At 43.7% G+C, this 7,029-nt stretch overlaps 1 pseudogene across 1 annotated transcript; it reads left to right on the top strand.

The window, feature by feature from the left end:
- Positions 1–3,744: 3,744 nt before the first annotated feature.
- LOC120099305 (ferritin heavy chain-like) lies at positions 3,745–4,601 on the top strand (annotated as a pseudogene). The gene has a single exon (XR_015647052.1). The product of XR_015647052.1 is annotated as a ferritin heavy chain-like (transcript).
- Positions 4,602–7,029: the final 2,428 nt, after the last annotated feature.

The raw sequence follows: 7,029 nt of genomic DNA, 5'->3' as shown, positions 1-7,029 counted from the left end.
CTAGTTTTTAATATTTAATTAATTAATTCACTTTACATTCTGATCATAACCTCATTCTTCTCCTCCTAGTTCCACCCTTACAAATCCTTCCCCTATTACTCCCTCCCCTTGTCCTCAGAGAAGGGGAGACCCCTTGAGTACTAGCCCACCCTAGGACATCAAGTCATAGCAGGACTAAGTGCATCGTCTCCTACTGAAGCTCAACAAGGCAATATAACTAGTAGAAGGGGATCCAATGGCAGGCAACAGAGTCAGAGACAGCCTCTGCTCCAATTGTTAGGGGACCCACATGAAGACCAAGGTACATGTCTGCTACAAATGTGTAAGGGCCCTAGGTTCAGCCCCTGCATGTTATTTGATTGGTGGTTCAGCCTCTGTGAGCCTCTGTTGGCCCAGTTAGTTGACTCTGTGGGTCTTGTTTTAATGTCCTTGCCCCCATTGGTTCACTCAACCCTATCCCTCACTCTTCCACAAGACTCCCTGAGTTCCACCTGAGTTTGACAGTGGATCTCTGTTTCTGTTTCCATCTATTGCTAGTTGAAACCTCTCAGGAGACAGTTGTGCTAGGTTTCTGTCTGCAAGGATAGCAGACTATCATCATTAGTGTCAGGGGTTGACTCTCTCTCATGGGACAAGTCTCAAGTTGGATCAGTCACTGGTGGGCTGGTCCCTCAATTTCTGTTCCATTTTTATCCCTGTGCATCTCTTAAGCATGACAAAATTGGGTTGAATGTTTTGCGGGTTGGTTGAGATCCCCCTCCCTCCACTGGAAGTCTAGCCTGGATACAGGAGGTGACCCCTTCAGACTCCATATCCCCTACTACTAGGAGTCTCAGTTAGGATCAGCCCCATAGACTCCTGTAGCTTCCCCCATCCCAGTTCTCTGGCTAGTCCCCCATCAATGTAATCCACCATATAAACAAAGAAAAATCCATAAGTGCTGGCTAGTTTTCTGTCAACTTGACATAAGCTAGAGTTGTTTCAGAAAGGGAAACCACAATTGAGAAAATGCCCCTATTAGAGTGGCCTATGGACAAGTTTGTGGGACATGTTCTTGATTGATGATTGATGTGGAAGAACCAAATCATTGAGGGCAGTGTCACTCTTATATAGGTGGTCTTGAGGATAAGGCCAGCCTAAAGTTTGGATCAGCACAGTGATCTCTTTGGTCACTGCTCATTCTTGGCACTAAAGCATGTACCATTCTGTAAATGGTTATGATCTATGATTCTTGGCATTAAACCATGTACCATTCTGTAAATGGTTATGATCTATCTGACCCACCAGCTATACTCTGTGTATCTCACCTAAGTACTCTCACTGGGGATCAAACCAGAGAAGCAATGGGAGTAGAGTTTGAGACCTTAATGACACTAGAATGATTTAAATGTGTGTTATTAGTCACCAAATACTTTGTTTTCAGATATCTTCTTTGATGGTCTGTTTTGTTTTAAGACAGGGTTTTACTCTATAGTGTAAGCTGGGCTGAACTCAACAAGCAGCCAAGGCAGGCCTTAAACTTACAGCAATGCAAGTGTCTTAGTCTTCCCTTGAGCCTCCATGCCCAGCGAAGACAACGTTTTATGATTTCTGACTTAATTCCATTGAGGTCAAAGGACATGTATTGCAAAATTAGCACCTGCTTAAATTTATGCTTAAAAATCACTCAAAAATCAAGTTCCACAATAGGGTTGTCCACATTTGAAAAATATCTGATTCTAAAACCATGTGTTATATCAGAATCACTACTACAATATAGTGTATTCTATACATGACAGATAAACTACATCCGTGAAATTTTAACAATATGACTGCCTAAACAAGACATAAACTATGACATTAGTTGATATGTCAGTTTGACATGGCAAAGTCTCAGAAGGCTACACACCTTGATGAATGACTGGAATAATAATGACAATAACAATAAATGACTGGAAGTGAGAGATGGGGAGGTGAGAGATGAGTTTTTATGAGGTATGACCTTTAGAATAATTAGTTATTCAATCTCAAGTGGTCAACCCTAAACACATAAACATATGAGCAGCACGAATGGGACTTTGCAAGTTGTATTTATAAATGTGAGTCTCTGTCTCTGTCTCTGTGTCTCTCTGTTTAACTCTCTGTCTCTGTCTATTCTCTCTCTCTGTGTATGTGTGTGTGTGTGTGTGTGTGTGTGTGTGTGTGTGTGTGTGTGAGAGAGAGAGAGAGAGAGAGAGAGAGAGAGAGAGAGAGAGAGAGAGACTTTGGGCAATAATAACAATGGAACGATAAGAAGTCATGAATTTGAGAAGGTAAAGTTGGGGGGTCATGGGAGAAGTTGAAAGTGTGAGGGTTAGAGGAGATATGGTGTAATACCCAACTCACACATAAAATTCTCAAAAGTAACACATGTTTCTAAACATTCCCTACATATATCTCTGTTGAGGGTGACCAATTCTGTCACTTTCTATTTAGTATTCTTTTCTCCCTGATAAACACATAACAGTCTAATGGTTGCTTGAACAAAGGAGACAAGTGATAAGTGCCATGTAAATTGTGCCAGAAAAAAATTATTTGTATTTACAAGAGAATTTTAAAAGGACACTGGAGACATGGTTATTCCCATAAAACACACCCACTACAAACACACACACACACACACACATACACACAGACACACACACACACACACAGACACACACACACACACACACACACACACACACAGAAAGTTGAATATTTAGAGAAGCAGAGAATGTTGAGAGAGTTTTAAAAAATACAAGTAGAGTATGCTGTTAGATTGATAAAATGAGAGAATGAAAATACCTCAGTAGAAAGCTGAGCATACTTAAAGAAATTATCAGGACAGTGTCAATGAAATAAAAGAAATTCCAAGATTTGTGAATTGGCCATGAGATTGATTTGTGTCTGTAATTCCCCAAACTCAATCATTTGCCCTCCTCAAGTTTGCAGTAACTTTTTCCATTCCCATATGCATTCACATCCCAACCTAGCTTCCCATCGCCATGTAATGGTTTCTCATCCCTATGTGGGGTGGGTAATAAATTGCTGTGGTCTGAGGCCCGTTACCTACCCGAAGCCACAGTGTAATGATTGGGAATCGGAAGAAAAACCAGAGTATAGCACAGTTTTATGCAGCTGGAGAACTGCTCCACCAAAGGGACACAGAGTAGCCTTCTCCCACCCGGAGAATACTCTGGGCCTAACCTACAGAATAATTACATTCATGAGGTAGCCAAAGATAGTTTTGATTCACAAATGCACCTCCCTCTGGGGGACAACCATGTAATGCAAGAAATCCAGAAGGTTCCTGAATCCTGACAACACTTTTGCAAAGTTCAAATGTCCAAAGAAGTCAGGTAGAGCAACGTCAGCCAGGCAGTGCAAGGAATCACAGATGGCACAACAAGCAGCCCCTGACCCCTGGACCCAACGTGTGCCTCCTCACTGAAGGCTGTCATTGTATGCTCACTGAAGTCACAGAGGAGCGCTGTCACTCAAGAAAATATTAGCTATTAAATACAACTTCCGGAATCATGAAAAGCAGCATAGTAATAAAAATCACATTTAAGTAATATTCTGATTTAAGGAAATTGGGTGTTTGTCCTTCCTTGGTAACTTTTGAAAATACTATGTAAGTCACGTTATCAATGTAGAGTCCTGGAGGTGGCTATAGAACTCCGAATTCCCATTTTAAGGCCTGACTCGTAACGGACCTGGCTTTCCGTTCTAAACTCTGTGTGGTTCTGTTCCAAGTTCAGCCAGGAGCTCGAGCCTAGTGCGTTGGTCCGTTGCCCACCATGGGTTTTGTGCGAGGGCCTCGGCGTCACCAACGCCAACGCTGCCCACCCCACTTCCAGAGATACAGAGCAGCCAATGCCTTGGTGTTTATGCCACCACCTATTTTCTCTCCACCATCTGATGTACGACAGAACTTCCACACTGACTGCGAGGCCGCTATCAACAGACATGTCCGGCTGCAGCTCTCCACCTCCTACGTCTACCTATCCATGTGCTTCTACTTTGATCGTGAAGATGTGGCCCTGGAGAACTTCTCACGCTACTTCCTAAACAAGTCCCACGAGTGTACTCGCAATGCTGAGATATTTCTGGCCCTGCAAAACCAGCGCGGAGGTCGCGTCTCTCTCCGCACCATCTACAAGCCAGACTGTGACAACTGGATAGGCGGCCTCCCAGCCATGGAGCGTGCCTTCCAGTTGGAGCTGCACCTCAACCAAAGCCTTGTGGCCATGTACCAGCTCGCGGCCAGAAAAAGAGACGGCCATCTGTGTAGCTTCCTGCAGACACACTTTCTGCGCAAGCAAGTTGCAGTCCTCAAGGAGATGAGCAGCTTCCTGATCAGCATGCGCCAGATGGGATCTCCAGAAGTCGGCATGGCTGAGTATCTCTTTGGAAAACTTAGCCTGGGTGACAACCCCAAAGAGAAGTGAGCTGGAGCTTTGCTCCTGACCTGAAGTCTTCTTCAGGGTACCAGGCTGGACCCTCATCTTGTCCTTCCAGCTCTATGACCTTCCCCTTTGACCATTTAACCATTTGACCATTTGACCTTTGACCATTATTTCAAATAAAGTTAGTTTGGCACCAAAGAAAAGTGTTGATGTTATTTTTGTTTACTTATGATTACTTCAAATAATAAAGTATTTACTTCATTTTAGTTGAACAATGAGGTAGAACGGGGTATTATAGGATGGTATTGGGTGTGATAGGGTGGGATTAGGTTGGATGGGGGTATAGTGGGATGTGATGATGTCGGATGGAGTTGTATAGGGTTGTAATGGGTGGGATCTGGTGAGATGGGTTGTGATGGTGTGGGATGGGGTGGGTCGTGTGGGGTGTGGTGGGAGGATATGGGATGGGGTGTGATGGTGAGGTATGGGGTGTGGTGAGCTGTGTGCTGAAGCCCTGATATATGTGCACAGTAACTGTGTAAGCACACGGTGCATGTGTGTTCAAAGTAGACAAAATGAGATGGGGCAGGGGTTAAATAAGTAGTGGAGGTGGCGGAAAGGGAGGTGTGCACGTGGGAAAACTGGGAGCAGTTGAAGGAGGGGAGGCGCGGGTCCAGATGGATTGTATAATTAAAGAGTAAATAAAAGAGGGGGAAGGATATTCGACTTCAGGTATTAATCAGTGACAGCCTTAACCTGGCATAAATATTTCTCACTTTTTCTCTACCACTACTCAGAACTGAACACAGGAGTCCTCCACATCAACTGAAGCTTTTAACCCAGTAGAAGATACAAGTTTCATTGCTTCTTGAGGATAGATAGATAGATAAATAGATAGATAGATAGATAGATACATACATACATACATACATACGTACATACGAACGTACTTACATACATTCAAACATACATACATACATACATACATACATACATACATACATACATGCATACAGAAAAAAAGAAAGAAAGAATCAGAACACCCCAGGCACAGAGAGAATGAATTGAGTGAGATTTACCCTGCATTTTCATAACAATGTCATCAGTGGGCACACACATATTCCCTTCATGATGCTTCTATTTCTGTCATTTTCCAATTGGAATATTTCTTTCCTTTATGTGACCTGATACCAGTAAATCTGTGTCCTCCATCTAAGAGTGAAATTACCTGGGGTCTCCATATATATCCATACTTGTGGTAACATATCGTCCCTGAGTGACCCAGGCAGCTTTGAATAACACAGTCATATAGAAACATGGGGGAATGTTGAATATAGGTAAGCAGTCACAAGTCCCTTAGGACAGAATTGAGAGACTCGATTTATGAGGGAAGTTCGTGGCTTCACCTATATGGTTAGCAGCTGGGGACTGCTGCGATGGCCATTTTCAGGCTAAAGATCTAAGGAAAATAGGAGCTGCTCAGCCCCAGAATCTGGGAGTTAAAGGACCAGATAATCTAAAGAAGCAACCATGACCCAATGTGAAAGATTTGACATTTCTCCTGTTATGAATTGGAATTTAAAAGCTGAGACACCTGAAGATAAATGTCCACAGGCTGCAGACGCAGCAGCAGCAGCAGCAGCAGCAGCAGCAGCAGCAGCAGCAGCAGGAGCAACAGGAAGAAATAAAAAAGTTTAATGTTCCTGTTCTGGGTCATTTTCTGTGAACTTGACACAAACTAGGTTCATCCAGGAATATGGAATGACCTCAGTTGAGGAAACAGTTTCCTCAGCTCGGCCTGTAAGAAAGTTTGTGGTGCATTTTCCTGTTTAATGCTGGGTGTGACCCAGCCAACAGTGCCACCCACAGGCAGATGAGTAAGTTTGTATATGAAAAAATCTGGCTGAACAAATATGGGGCAGGTCAAGCCAGTAAGCAACATCCCTCCATGACCGCTGCCTGATTTCTCTTTGTGACAGACTAGAACCTGGCAGTTGTAAGAAGAAATTACCTATCCCCAACAACTTACATTTGCTTGTAGTGTTACAAAGTAAACAGATCCCCTCTCAAAAGCTTTGGTCCACACTCCTGTGGATTTCCACTCATGTTGTTCCTCTTTTTCCACCCAGAGTCCCAGGCTACTGGGGGTTTTTCCTGCAGTTCCGAGCAGCCAGCCAGAGGCTGTTGGCCCTAATGCAGACCCACATTAGAAACCACTGTACCTATGCACCCAGATGTTTTTACATATCTCTTCATACATCATTGTTAAGGATCAAGGGTAAGGATAGCATCCAGGAGATTGTGGGGCAGGCTTTTAATCCCAGTCTCCAGTGGGCAGAGGCAAGGGAATCTCTCTGACTTTAAGGCTAACCTGGTCTATAGGAGAGAGTTTCCGGACAGCCAGGGCTACACAGTGAGAGCCTGTGTGGAAGAGGGTCCACCTCAATATATCCAGACTGGATTGGAAAGTAGTGCGGGTTGAGCTGCAGTGTGGTTGAAAAGTGCCTGGTGTCAAGCATTTTCTCGATAGGTTTGAACACATCTCTTAGGTTCGTTCACAGGCAGGTAGTAATAAGGTAAGGATGGCAGAAGAGTCTTGGTTCTAGGCTTGGTTTGGGTA

The sequence above is a fragment of the Rattus norvegicus genome, chromosome X (assembly GCF_021556685.1).
Source record: "Rattus norvegicus strain SHRSP/BbbUtx chromosome X, alternate assembly SHRSP_T2T, whole genome shotgun sequence".
Classification (NCBI taxonomy): domain Eukaryota; kingdom Metazoa; phylum Chordata; class Mammalia; order Rodentia; family Muridae; genus Rattus; species Rattus norvegicus.
Note: the sequence above shows the minus strand (reverse complement) of the source record. Positions and strands in the feature narration are given on the sequence as shown.